The sequence below is a fragment of the Poecilia latipinna genome, unplaced genomic scaffold (assembly GCF_001443285.1).
Source record: "Poecilia latipinna isolate Pla-1442-1.1 unplaced genomic scaffold, P_latipinna-1.0 Scaffold277, whole genome shotgun sequence".
Lineage (NCBI taxonomy): Eukaryota > Metazoa > Chordata > Actinopteri > Cyprinodontiformes > Poeciliidae > Poecilia > Poecilia latipinna.
The window spans coordinates 159412-174314 of NW_015112893.1; the positions used below are offsets into that span (position 1 = coordinate 159412).

Genomic DNA, 14903 nt, shown 5'->3' on the forward strand with positions numbered 1-14903 from the left:
ATATATATATATATATATATATATATATTTATTTATTTATTTTATTTTTTATTTATTTATTTTTTTTGCACAAGCCATGATGTATTATGAATCAATACCATCTGTGTGAGCATGTTTATAATGAAGGGAGTGTATTTTTAATAATACCAGTACGGTACTGCATGGTTTGGACATAAATTTGTTGCAACCTATAAACAACACAAAATAAATTGCAGACTAAGTTTGTAAAGTCTGAACAAAGTCCATTACACATTGAACATGACATCAATTTAAAAATCTAATTTATGCAAAGAGTGCTCAAGTAGGTCATTAAAATAGGTCTCTAAGATAGAAAACACAGATAGTACCAGCCTCTACTCATTCAGAGAGCCTCTGAATGAGTAGAGCCTGTCTGCCAAATGTGTCTGCTGCAAATCGCTCCTCTTGCAGCTCCCTCCTGCTACCAGCGAGCTGGTCTTCTGCCATCTTTCACTCAAACTGCAACACAAAGCATAGCAATCGGTACTTTGCTAACACAGACTCCCAGTTTGCCACGTTTCCCCGAGCTAGACTCAGCCTCCAGTGTTAAACACACACATTATGTGACTGATCATTTTCCACGGCAGGGAGAGTTTGCAACCAACATTGTCACATTCCGCTCCCCCCGTCCAACGTTGCATTGTCCATCACCCTGCAGCTCCCACTGGACCTCTCCTGCAATCACACCACACATTTTGCCTCACGTTCTTCCCTGTGACTCATGCTTTTCCATGCTCCTAATCCTTAGTCCACAAAGCACAAAACCTGTTGCCCTAAGCCAGGTGTGCTCAAAGGTTGTGACTAAAAAGATTAAACCCACGCATGGGCTGAAAACCCATTGTGCTGCATGTATAACATGAAGGTCATTGAGTCAAAAAGGTAAAATTAGCATGTGAGATGTAAGCCCTTCCAATATGATTTTAGTAGGTTTTAGTAGGCCTTCTTGGAAAGTATATTTCTACTTTCCAGTGTGAAATTCAGATAAATGTCCATTACAAATAATTAAATACTTAGAAATAAGAATAACTCTGTATAGTTTTATGTTTTATTTTTTTAAATGACACCAGCAAGGGGATGTTGGCAGCTGTACAACAAAAAACAAAAAAACAAAAAACAAAAACACTATCCCTATGTTATAAACCTAGACATAAAGCCTAAACCAAAATCCCAGATGGTTATGTTTTGTGGTGGTTTGTTTTTTTCTGAGTTTTTAGTTCTGGATGACGGATTTGAATTGACTGCAAATGCAGTGTCTCAATGGCAGAAACGTGAACAAAAGAGGGCTGTTTGAAGCGGCAGCAGCTGCAGCATAAATGGTGCAGTGAAGGAGCAATGGTTTGAAATGTGCTCCCCCGCCATATCAGTGCAGAGATGTTAGAAAAGTTTGCTCTCCAAACCCCCTGCCTTTTTTGCTGTTTGTCAGATGTTTAGCTACTAGTTATTCATTTTCATATAATATGCAACATCACACAAACTATGATCTTATCAGGGGTGGCATCAAAATGTGTTTCCCCTGACGGCTTTCCAAGCACAGTTGATGCTGTAAAAAAATAATAAACCCAACAGATGACATCATATATTAATGTAAATTTACATATCAGAGCGTTTTCTACAGTCTCTGCTCTCAGTACAGGGATGGCTACACAGTTTGTGAAACCGCTGTGATCACCCAATTCTCTAGATTAGAGAATAAAACAGAACATATTCATGTCAGTTGTACATAAATCAGTGCTTTATGTGTAAATAAAATAAGTGCTGGAAATCTCCTTAAAGCTGCATTAGGTATGTTTATAAACAATATGTTTTTTTAATGCATATTTGTTAAAACTGTCACCACCGATGATGGTGGATAAATGATTTTTCAGTAATGATACGTTGTTTCCCCGCCTTTAGCACTTTGAGCAGCACATACCCAAGCATTGTTAAAATCACTAAGACACTCCTCCTGGCTGTGGTTGTTTCTGATCGGTGGTGTGCTCTGTTGAGATAGTGAGTAGATCCCAGTTTCTATAAGTAGCTTACTTTTCAGAAAAGCTGTAAAGTAGCAAAACCTCTTCAACTGTGTGATATAAGTACATAAGAGTAACTACAAATTATTTTCAACTTAAGGTCATTTTTGTATTCCCATATTATTGAAGTTTATTGCTTCATTTAATTCGGCATTTAATTTGATTTAAATTGCAGAAAAAATTAAGTCTCAGAAAATTGTGCATGGACATTATAGTGAACTTAAAACATGTCATGTTGTTGTATACTTTTATTTATGGAATCATGTATCTCTTTTTCTCTCCAGATGCTTTATTGAGATATTTAAATCCCTCTCCTGGCATCCTGCAACACTACCATGCACTCCTCCTGTTGCCTTCGCCTCACGGGAGATCATTCATGCATCAGAAATGGAGGCTGCTCTAGTAGACCCAGGTCAGAATATTTCATAATTTTTGGTTTATGGATAATTTGTATTTTGGTGATATTTTTTTATTTTTGTTTTTTTCTGAATAAAAAAAATCAAAGTGTTGAGTGTACACATTTGTACATTTTGAATGACTGGGTGACCTGGCGAGTGCCACATAAATCCTCGGGCGCCAAAATGACTTACCCTGCCTGATTCACTTTGCTTCCTTCCATACCTGGTTTGTGCAGTTCCAGAATTTTGTAAGTTTTGCTTATTACATTTCTCACTAATGCCGCTCATTGTTTGTGTGCACATCGATTTTGTCTTTTCACAACAAAACTCGACGGAATGCCGTTATCCCTCTGTGTGTGAGCAGAACAAGCACATGCAATTATTATTTATTTGTTTTTGTTCCGTTTGCTTTTGCCGCTTGTGCATGCGGCGCTGCAGGGGAGCATTTTGATGGGCTAATGTAGGCTGACATAACACCTGTTACAACATGGGAAAAAATACATGTGCAATAGTCCAATGGAGTACCCTAAGCATTTCCCATCTCTTTGTGCTTTGTATTCTGAATGTAACATTCATATCAAGACTTCTCATGTAAGGGTTCACAGATCTGCAGTGAGTGGGAGGATAAAAAGGTGAGATGGCAAAAGAGAAACTACTGGAACGAGAAGGCAGCAGTTGCTAGGGATACCTTGTGTAATCTGCAGGTCACTAAAGGTTACCAAGAAGGCAGATAGTCAAACTTTGCAAGCACTTTGTGCTACTACAAATAAATAAGAAGACACAAAACATCACATGGCAATCCTTTTTGCACAGTGATCCTATGTATTCGAGCGACACAAAAACACAATAAAAAATGTTTTACTGTTTTTAAATAAATGATTTTTTTTTGCCTTAGAATTAAGTTATTTTCTTTTGCTTCCAAAGTATTTGCCCTCACTTTTCTCATTGAAGTGAATGTATGTGGTCACGAAGGTGTGCTGGTGTTTCTATTGTGTTCATTTATTGTTTAAATTTGTTTTATTAAGTTTGACAGTTTTAGTACCCGCTATTAAGAACTACTAAAAAACAAAGAGGTGTTGACATGTTATTCCCTCAGGCACCAGGAAGCACAAAGATTTTTTTTTTTTTTTAAATCAAACTGACAGATTTCATTTCTTTGTCTCTTGCTGTGCTTTTACTGTTTACTTCCTTTCCTCAGTTTCAAACTTTTTTTTTTTCTGGATCTAATCCAGTTGCCTGTTAATCTATGCACTGCATAGCTTTGTTGGAGAGGCGGTGCAAAATGGCAAAAAGTGGGATGTGTCCAGCTGACAACCTTTGCTAAATGTTTATCAGTTTGCTCCAGAAAATTCTTTCTACCCTGTCTCTTTCTAATTATGTAAGATCCGCAAGCTGTCATTTAGTGGAACTGATTTGTGCTATTAGTTACATAAAAGCCTCGGGCTCCTGAGGATCATGTCTGTGAAGTGTTTGCCCACAATGTGCTGTAATTGCTGCCTTGCAAACTTTTTTGTTACCCTTGAAGTAGTTGTTTGTTGTACAGGTTAAATACCTGTCACTATATGTTTTTGCAACAATTTTTACATGAAAGAATATGAGGAGAAGGTTGAAATGTCCAAAGTGGCAGGAATAGATGGAGGAGACAAAGAGAAGAAAGCAATGCATTGTGTCACTCAGCAATATAGTTATGCTTACCTATGGACGACAGAGAAAAGAGCAGTATGAATGAGATTAGATTTTAAATCAGAATGTAAAACAATGGTGCTTTTCAGAGAAATACAATGACAAGACATACTGTAATATCCACCTAAAGGGACTGCTGGTAACACTGATTGTTTGCTTAGCATTGTATATGTAGGTTATACTGTACTAGTCAGGAAGTGAATATTGTGCTCTCTAAACCGACGTTAGAAACAGGAAAAATGGGCATAATTTGACTTTGACTAGGGCAAACATTTTGGTATCAAGTACCACAGTGCATCTTTAGAAGTCAAGATGACTCCATGCCTCATTTCGATTTTGTTTATATAATGCTAACTCACAATGGGCCCTAAAGAATCTCCAGACTAATGGGCATGCATTATACTGTATATGGTCAAATATTTCAGAATCCCGGCAAAATGGTCTTTTATTGATGTTATTATTTTCAGAGAAACTGATTTGAGTTTTATTAACTAATGCAAAATGAGCAGGAGAAAACACGTTCAGTGTTGTGTGAGTTTAGTTTTTATTTTTATTTTTAAAATAAATTAATAAGATAAATGAATGTAATTTTACTCCAATTTATTGAGATATTCCTGTGAATTCTTTGAAATTGTGAAATCTTTAAAAAAAAAAGAGCGAAGGAAAATATATAGTAGTGTTTTTCAGTAGCAGATCATTTGTCATGAATGTTGCTCATCAGTTTTTATTCTGCCTGAATATTAAATAGATTATCCTATTTGACAAGAAATGTAGTTGATTTATGAATACAGACAAAAACATTAAAGACTAATGATGACCATTTAGCGAGATCAGAAGTGGTAAAGTAATTTCTGTCCGTCCGCCATTAAATACTTGTGCCACATCAGGCTTTCTATTCTATTACTCTTCCTGGTGATCTCTAAAGTAGCAGTGTCATTTAGGCCTGATGACAAACAGATCTTTGCAGCTCCATCTTTAACCGGTTATTGATTCTTCTTGTCTCTAGTTAAAGCGACTTCAAAACGACCTTTCCCTTTGAGAGAAATTATTAATGTAATTAGCACTGAAACTTGTATTGTTTAGTTTTTTTTTTTTTTTTTTCAAACTTTCAAGGTGATACCTTGCTTATGGAAACACAGCTTAGCCTAGAGACGGTATTATGCAATTTTCATGATCGCCCTTGGTAAATATTTTACATTTTGAGGCCAGAATAGATAGTTTAGATTTGCAAGCAAGACATTTAAATTCCCTCCAGGAAACTGTCACAGCTAAACAGAACGGCAAACCAAAAGTAGCTCTTAATATACAATTAAAAGTTGAAATATCTGCAAATAATGCAGCGAGGAGGAGTGGTAAGAAGGAGGAGACTGTCGCAGAGCAGGGAGAGGTTGTCATTATCTCCTCCAGCAGCCTCAGCCTATAGCTACAGGTTATACCAGACTGGGAAAGGCCTCATGGACTAAAACTGGGGCCTTTTCCACAGGAGAGGGGTCTGATGACTAAACAAACTGCCTCCCGTTCTACCTTTAGAAATCCTAGCATCCGGCAGCAAGCCTGCAGTCTGGGAGGCAAGTGCTCTGTTAGGAACATCTGGACCAATCAGATCTCTTGTGTATGATAGAGTTGATTATTAAGGTTTTATATGTTACTTCATGGCCTCATGTAAATTGTCTTTAAAGGCTAAATACAGAACAAATCTGCATAAAAAGTTGGATCAGTGTAAATTGTAGATGTTCTGCTCAAGTTGAAATAATTTTCTTAAATCCAGCTGGAGACCCAGCTAAGACCTACATAGGGGGGGAAATGTGTTAATATGTGCAGCATTGTGAGCCGAGGCCCCCTTGGTAGCCAAAATCAATTATGTGATGAGTCGCAGAAACTTTTGAGGTCTCTAAATCTGCTGTTACTGCAGAACTTTATGTTAGCAGACATAATAAGATATCCATACAGGAAGTTTGAAAGATTTCAACTCAAGTTAAAAATACTGCAAACTTTATGTATGCTGCATATTTATAAACCATTCAACATGTACAAGTCATGTTTTTATTATTCAGGTGGAAATGCATTGCTTTTTATTTGTTTGCTTTTTCTTTGGTTTTTGTTGTGTCTGTTTATTTGCCCTGTGGCAGGAAGCATGTAAATGAATGGCTCTCATGATCCCTCATGTGCCTGAGCAGAAACACAGCAACCCAGAGGATTAGAGACGCAGAGGATCTGCAGTCACATCCAGATGCTGCAAATCTGTCCTTGCCTCAAATGCGTAAAGGTACGGCATTGTCTGGAGCTCTGCTGCTTGTTTTGCTTCAGCAGAGACATAGCCAATGAGATAAACAAGCTAAACCGGAGGTTCCACCAAGTCTAAATCTGCTATGATACAGGATTACAAGGTTTATGTTATGCTTAGAGCTCTATCCTCTGATTGTCAGTCAAGATTTTCCAAGTAGCAAAGTAAGCCTTTAATGGCTGTGCATTAATCAAAAATTCTAGCTGGAATATGGGGGGGTGAATGATCTGCAGAATACTAATGATCACTCGCAATACACTGAAGTGTGGTGGAGTTCCTCAGACCGAACACTGTTGTTTTTGGTAGATAATAATGCAGTGTATGTTGTGTTTCCTTCAAAATAGCCCACAGTAACATTAATCCACAGACAATTCTTGTATACAGCATCAGAATTACAATGAGCTAAGATCTTAAGATCTTTATTTGTTTACGCTGAAGGTTCGTAATGCCAAGCATAATCCTTTGGGTTACGCATGTGTTGCAAAGGAAACATCGGACCTTAATTGTGCTGAAAATTTGCTACAGATGCATTAACACCACGTTCGTGTGTTGAGATTTATGACTTAAAAATGTCTAAATTCTTCTGAGGAAGATAAACAACTAATGGATTCAAGCTTAACTTCTCTGTGGCTCAGACTCCAGCAGAACTGTACCTCAGGTTCACAGTTTTTTGCTTTTTTTTTTTCATTATTCGCAGTAAATACTCTTGATAAATGTTTCCAATTGTTACATGGGAAATGGGGAGCCATTAAGCTGGTGCATACTTCATTTTCTCATTATCTGGTTTGTCGTCAAAAGGCAGACATCTCTTTTCTGGTCCTTCCTTTTGTGGTTAGAGTTCAGTCCCTCAAATCTGAAACCATACAAATAGTAATCATATAAATTGGAACTAGTTTAGATGTTGTCTCGGATATTTACATTTTAAAACTGATTTGCATAGTTACACTAATCTCTCTGAAAGAGAATACAGGATTCTTTAATCGTGACTTAAAAATAAAAGATCAATGGACGATGATAAATTAAGTAAGTTGAAGGTTCAAAATGCTCTAAGTTACTATAAGCTATATCACTTGTACATCATTTCAAATTGTGTTTAACCATATTTATCATGATCCATAGCACACAGTTTGCCTTGCCTGATTTATTTGGTGCTGCTCTCTATCAAAATGTACAGAGCAGCACATTTCAGCTGCTTTACATCATCTTTGCATCACTGACTTCTGACACTGAAACCACAAAAGGTTTTGCATACAAGGCTAAAAGAAATGTGTAATTTCTTAATGCATAACTGTGTGTGTAATGTCTGAAAGTATGTCAGATCAGCTGGCCTTTGGCAAACAGTATGTTTGTCAATAGACTGAGCAATAATTCACCCTCTATTGCTGGAGCTTTCGCCTAAATTGTAAATTAGATTTCGATTAACCTTTTAGCCACAGTGTTATTGTCATACTCTGGGGTTTCTCATGTATGATGATTTTTGGTCATTCTAAAATGCTTTTTTTTTTATAAAAAAAAAAAAAAAAAAAAAAAAAAAAAAAAAGCTTTGACGTACCAGCCTGTTGCCCAATGAGTACTAAACACAGGGACTAGCCCTTACTGCAGGAGGATGCTGGAGTACTCAGTGAGAAGAACCGATGCATGCACAATGTTAAAAAGCAAACTCCATGCAGTAAGGCTTCGGCTGAGATCGGAACCCAGTACCATCTTGCTGCTAGGCAACAGCGCTAAAAACCCACCGCCGTGCAGTCCATGTTGGACTGGGACCAAACTGTGGGTTTCTCTACCGCTGGACCAACCCAATGCCTCTTGGAATAATACAGCTAAGAATAATGGAAAAGGTCCCTGCATCTGTTTCATAGGGTGCATTTGTATTGTACAGCTAGAGCTGCAATTGTTGGACCAGCATAAGATGGACAAACACTAAAGCCTTTGCCTAGCATGTTTTTTTTTTAATCAGTAATGGTTATGGGGTTTATGATTATCTTGCATCACTAATCTGACTACAGTGCAGCTGTTAGATTAGTCAGATTTTTTTAGTCGTCTCTAAAACATCTGGCCTATGTGCCGGAGTGGAAGGTAGAAAGTCATCATTAAAGGAAAGTTAAGTTGAAACTGTTAAGAACTCATACACGGAACATGAGGAATATGTGGAAGAAGGTGTGTTGTGAAACTAACATTGTACGTCAGCCTGAAAACCAAATGGGAAAAAAAAAAAAAAAAATGTTTAAGGTGTATTAATCCTTTTGAAAGGCATTCTGTGAATATGTAAAGAGAAGAAAAATGGATATAAGGAGTAGCAATAAAAGAAATTGAAAAGTAAAACAAATAAAACATTTACAGGCCTTTTGTGGCATTGCCTTGCACCTTACCTCCCACTCACCTCATCACATTGTTTTAATGCCACTGAACCCTGTAGGATATCAGTTGTGAAGTCTCATACCCTCCAAAAAACATCATGAATAATGAATGGTGGTTCTTAAAATAAAGAACACACATTATTAATGTATTCAGAGAGCCTCCTTTTGAAGTGGGACAGCTGTGGATGTCACAGCAGAACCTTCTTACTCCATGTCTGAGCGGCAGGAAATGTGAAGCCCATTTTAGAAAGGGAAGAGTCGGAATTTGAGCAACAAAATCCGAGTTTGCACATCTATAAATGTCTCAATAGTTTATAGTTCATGTAGGTTCTGTGTTGCAAACACAGAACTTTGTAAAACAAAAATCAGGTTCTCCTTTGTTCTCATGTTCTTTACTCCCTATTCCTGAATAATCTGAGTGCATCTCAATGTTTGGCCACTCTTCCTCATACCCTGAGCAGTGACGTCTTTTTGAGTGACTGGGATCCTACTATAGTGCACACCAGAAGCATCTTCACTCATTCACATAAATATGACAACACGATGCTCATGGAAAAGAAAAATTATGGGTGTGTTATGTGGTCACTGAATGGTCCCTTGCTGTGTTTTTCTTCTGCATTTTCAGAAAAAAAAAAAAAAAAAAAACGCTTTAAAAACGAAAATATATAAAAATATAACTGAACAACAAAATGAACAAACATCCATGCCACATCTGTAAATCACATTAATGTCTAGCTGTTGTCCTTTTTTCATGAGAATGCTTAAACATGTAATATATACTGGAGCACTGATCTAAGTCAGGTCTTTTACTTGCCCTTGCTGCTCCAGGAATATCTTGCTCCCAGGAGTCTTATACGAGTCTTGGCCTTTCAGGGAACAAGGTCATAGTTTTAACAATGGCAGCCCAACACTTTTCAATCACTCTCCAAGGACAGAGTGATCTTTACTGAGGTGTTTCAATTGTGCTCAAGAGTAGTGCTTACATCTGTACAGCAGAAAAATAAATAACAAACAGAAGTATTTGGACCCTCTTTTTTTTGTTGCCCTTCAGACTCAACTGTGCTTAGCAGTAGTATTCATATCCGTTAAACATATACATTTTCTCATGGTGCAGTCACAGCCTTCAATTTATTTTATTTGAAATTCATGTGATAGACCAACACAAAACAGTACATAGTTGTGAAGCGGGGGGAAAAAAAACAAAACAAAATCACAAAGCGTCTTTACAAAGAAAAATGTAAAAATAAATGTAGTGCGCATCTATAATCAGCCCATCTTTCACACCTGTGAGTATTTTAAGGCGTCTCTGCCACCTTTACACATCCAGAAAAATGTTTTTAGCCAATTTTTCTTTGCAAAATAAAGGTAAATCAGGGTGAATGGAGTCAAATTACAACATAAAAATACCATTTGTGGGCCGTGGAATGATTAGCTGGATTTCAAGAATGTTACGATGTTGGCCTGCCGGCATATGCAGTTGACACAGATGGACACTTGTTTTTATGTTTTAGTGTGAGATTTCTACTGATAATTTTAAGTTTTATCAAGCCAGTATTTGCTTTTGACAAGCTACTTTTTTTTTTTAGCTTTCATTTTAATTTAAATTAGTAATATCCAGTAACTTTCTTGTGGACCTGGGCCCACACATTGATGTCAAAGGAAAGGCTGACCTATACCCCACTCTTCTTGCAGAGAGAAAAACTTCTGTAGAAAACATTCATCCTCCTAAAATGAACACACTATCGCTTTCTTTTAATAAGGCAAATGTGCAAGCTCCCATTTTTATGTTTAAGATTTTTAGCAATAAATGGACCCCTTTTCTATGACAAAAGGACTCATTTTTTTTTTGTTAGAATGGTATAGATTTAGTTTACACCTCTGAAAGTGAGAAAAAATAGCTATGTTTAAGGAGCACCATCCTTCCAGAAGGTGAAGTCTGGCATCTTTTGCAGCTTCCAACATGTTTTCTTGGTCCTTTGTTTAGCACCATTCATCTTCCCATCACATCAGACCGATTTTTTCCTTTCCAAACAATTCACCCAGCATTTTGCTCCCTCAACACCACATTATTTGTTTGTTGCCACAGAAACTTTTTTTCTTATTTGCCAGGAAGTTTATTTCATCCACCCCCCCCCATCTCTGAATTCTGCATGTCTGTTGTGTTCCCTGTGTGGCTTGTTCCAAACTGCAAACAGGACTTCTCATTGATTCGGCAGTAGCCGTCTTCTTGCCACTGACCCATAAATTGTGGCTTTCTGGGATGCATGACTAATAGTTACCTTGTCAACAGATTCTCTGAAGCTTCTAGAGTTAGAATGGGTCTCTTAGATGCCTCTTTGATTAAAGCTGTGCTTAGGTGGATGTCCATGTCTTGGTATTTCTGCAATTGAACCCCTTATGTTCATAATGCTGTTTGTTGACTAATGTTCAGCCATTGGGGCCATTAGAAAAGCTGTAATTAAATTACTCATATCTAAGTAACACTAAAAGAAATAGTTCAATTTATCCTAATGTACAAGTATCAGTTAAAGGGAAGTGAATACTCTACCTGGCCCATGAACAAGGACTTACAAAAAAAAAAAAAAAGTAGCTGCATAACCGACTGAAATGACAGAGCATTCCACCTACCAACAGAGTTTGAATTAGGCTTAACAAATGCTGGAGGGAAGTCCAGACAGAGGCTCTCTCTAGCTAATGTTGGTGGATCACAAGGTATTTCCTGACAAAAATGGAACGCATCTGAAATAAAATTCGTACCTACCCTTTAAGAAGACACAAAGCGCAGAGTACCTTTTGTCTTCTGACTGGTTAATAATAAATTTGACAATCTTCCTGTTTAATGCCATGTTGTATTTCCTAAATGCCAAAACAGTGTGAGAAGGAAGTCTTCAGATTTTATTTCTTTAAATTCAGATGTTTACATACACCAGGGTTGGGCAGTCAAGAATAGGAACCCCATGGTCATCGAAGCAGCTCTTAGTACCTTTGACAATGTGCTCCAGGTGCCAAGTCCTGCTCTATACAGCTCATCCCCAGAGGGAAACAAAAAGTGCTCTACAATTTCCTGGTAGATGATGAATGCATTGACTGTCAGAAAACACAGTGGATCAACACCAGCAGATGACGTGGTACCCCAAGCCGTCAGTGAATGTGGAAACTTGTCACTGGACTTCAAGCAATGTGGATTCTGTGCCTCTCCGGTCTTCCTCCAGGCTCTGGGACCTTGATTTCCAAATGAAATGCAGAATTCACTTTCATCTAACAAAACTTTAGACTTTCGAGCAACAATTCTTTTCTCCTTAGCCCAAATAAGATGGTTCTGACATTGTCTCTGGTTCAGGAGTGGCTCGGCACGGGGAATGTGACATTTGTACCACATGTGCAATTTTTGTCTGTGTGTGTTGGCTGTTCTGAAATGCATTTAAATCCTCTCTGAGGTTTTCACTGTGGTTAGTGCACCCAATTGTGTCAAAATGTCTTCCTTCCACTCAATTTTCTGTTAATATGCTTGTATATAGAACTTTGTGAACAACCAGCCTTTTCAGCAATGACCTTTTATGGCTTACCTTACTTGTGAAGGATGTCAGTGACTGTCTTCTGGACATCTGTAAAACCAGCAGTCTTCCTCCTAATTGTGTAGCCTACAGACCCATAGTGAGGGACCATTTAAAATGTCAGTAAACCTTTGCAGGTGTTTTGAGTTAATCAGCTGATTAGGATGTGACACTGTGACATTCTATTAACGACCTTTTTCACAGTATTTTAAGTTTTTGAGACATTAAATTTTGCGTTTTTGTTTTACCTGTAGCCTATAATCATCAAAATTACAAGAAACAATTATCGTGATATGTCACTCTATTCGTGATTGTTCAATATGACATTTAAGCATCACTTTCTGAGATGATTGGCAATAAGTATTTTGCTTTTCTGTTTTTTTTTTATATTTTTATTTATTTTTATTTTTTTATATTTAAAAAGTTGGTGTCCTTTTTTTATTGCAATGCATGACGATATCTGGTTTCAAATATGGAGAGATTTGTGTCAGGAAGGGCAAATATAACTCAAATCAGATATTCAAATCAATAGAGACACATAATTTGCAGTGACGACCCTTGAAGAGAAGAGCAGAATAAGGAGAAGAAGATAGATCCTTCAGCAGGTTCTGGTCCTGCCCTGAGGTCTTTTCCCAGTGTGACATACTTGAACACATTCCAAAAAGGGGGAATGTGGTTCAGAGGCCAGAACCACCTCAACTCACTCCTCTACCTGATTCGGAGCAGCAGCTCCACTTGTATTTTCTAAGGCAAGAATAACTAACTTGCCTGATGAATTTCATAATAATAAAAAAAAAAACTTTTATACAAGTGAGGATTTTGTCCTCCAGTTACACTGCAGGCCATAAGTCTATTCTGGCCTGCAGTACCGCTTTTAGACTACTTTATTATATTTAGTAGGGTTGTCAAAGTTCATCACTTTTAACTTCCAAAGCAATGACTCAAAAAGCTTTTAAAAAATATTATTCTAAAATATCATACTCATCATACTGACCCATGACAAGTATTTGCAGGTTTGACAGAAGTCTTCTCTCCTTGTCTCTCTGACTGACCCTTTCCATGTGTCCAGGATCTTGTTCTTTCAGTCATGATTCAAATCCCAAATGCATAGCTGAGGGTCAGGATGCAGAATTGCCAGTTTATTGAAATCTTTACGTTTTGACACTGCTCTTTCTTCAGCACAACAGACTGGAGCAGTGGCCACATTACTGTCGACAAGACCCCGTTCCGTCTGTCAATCTCCTGCTCTGTCTTGATCATTGGTAATGATCAAGACACTTGAACTTCTCTCTGAGGCAGAGATTAACCTCTCTGGTAATGACGTTCTTGGTTGAGAATCAGAACCTCGGATTAAGAGGATCTGCCTGTCATCCCAGCCCCTTAACACTTGGCTGTGAGCTGCTGTTGTGCTTGCTGAAGATCATAGCTTTAAGATGCCAAACAAGCTAAGTCGTCTGCAAAAATAATAATAATAATAATAAAAAAACAAAAAAACCCACTGAGTTTCTCAAACCACTCACATTGAAATAAAACCTTTAAATCAAATGTATTAGGCTAGAAAGATGAACAGGACAATGGAACAGAAGAGCCAGATGCTAATGTCTCTTAAGATGCGTTTGAAGTTAAGGACAAATATGAACCAAGACAAAGTAAAACAAATAAATAAAATAAAATTAAAAAATATATATACCTCCTCAAATTGGAAAGCAGACGGTTGGTACTCTTTACTACAGTATGCCCACAACACAGACAGGCAGGTCAACAGTTATGAAGACAGATGAATGATGCAACACCTACAGCACTGAGGGAAAGGAGATCAGATGTTGACAACTAGATGGACACATCCTAGGCATTCAAGTGTTTTCTCACATCTCGCTAGCGTGTTTCATTTGAGCACATTCACTTCGAATGACTCGACTCGGCCTGTACGTGGAAAACATTCCTCCACGTTTGTAGCCTCTCTATATACGTTGCAGAATGTTACTGAGTTTAGCATAATATTTGCAGTGCAGCAGGCGGCCTAAGATAAACGCTTCACAAGCAATAATCTTTCTGAAGACCTGAAGTCTCTGGTGTCACCCACCGTGCTAAAAATCTGCACCGTGTGGACCTATTTCATAATTCATAACACTCTGCCAGCATTTATAAATAGGGTCTAAAGTGCTGAAGCCTGAGAGAGATTATAACTCATATTAATCTGTTTTCTGGATTGTCACACTTCTCTCTGTATGTGTGCGCCGGCACTTTACATCTATTTCCACGTTTGCATGCATGAAGATAATTCAAGCTCAGGTCTCCTGTTGTGCCTGCCAGAGTTCATGAAATACAAACGCAAACGTGTATGTAAACACAATCTATAGTGTGTCATGGGAGAGCGGTCCTATGCGGCAAGTCAACCCGAACAGGGCTATCGCGTTATCACCCAGGAGAGAAGGAGTCGGTAGGTGGCAGTCATGTCCTATTTCCAAGATCCACATGGGAGGAAACACTTTTTCCCTTTTTCTCCTCTCTCATTCTCTCTATCTGTCTGTGTCGTTTGCTCGACGACTTTTATTCCGACATGCTCACACGCACAAAAAAAACAACAGTTTTGTGCCCCA

The 14903-nt window shown here is 37.9% G+C and overlaps 1 protein-coding gene across 1 annotated transcript in view; it reads left to right on the forward strand.

Moving 5' to 3' along the window:
* The window catches only part of LOC106948178 (leucine-rich repeat-containing protein 4C-like), a 141571-nt gene that overhangs the window by 63051 nt on the left and 63617 nt on the right, over positions 1-14903 (forward strand). The window contains exon 3 of the mRNA XM_015033716.1: positions 2312-2439. The gene's annotated coding sequence lies outside the window, so the exon portion shown is untranslated. The remainder of the gene's footprint in view (positions 1-2311; positions 2440-14903) is intronic.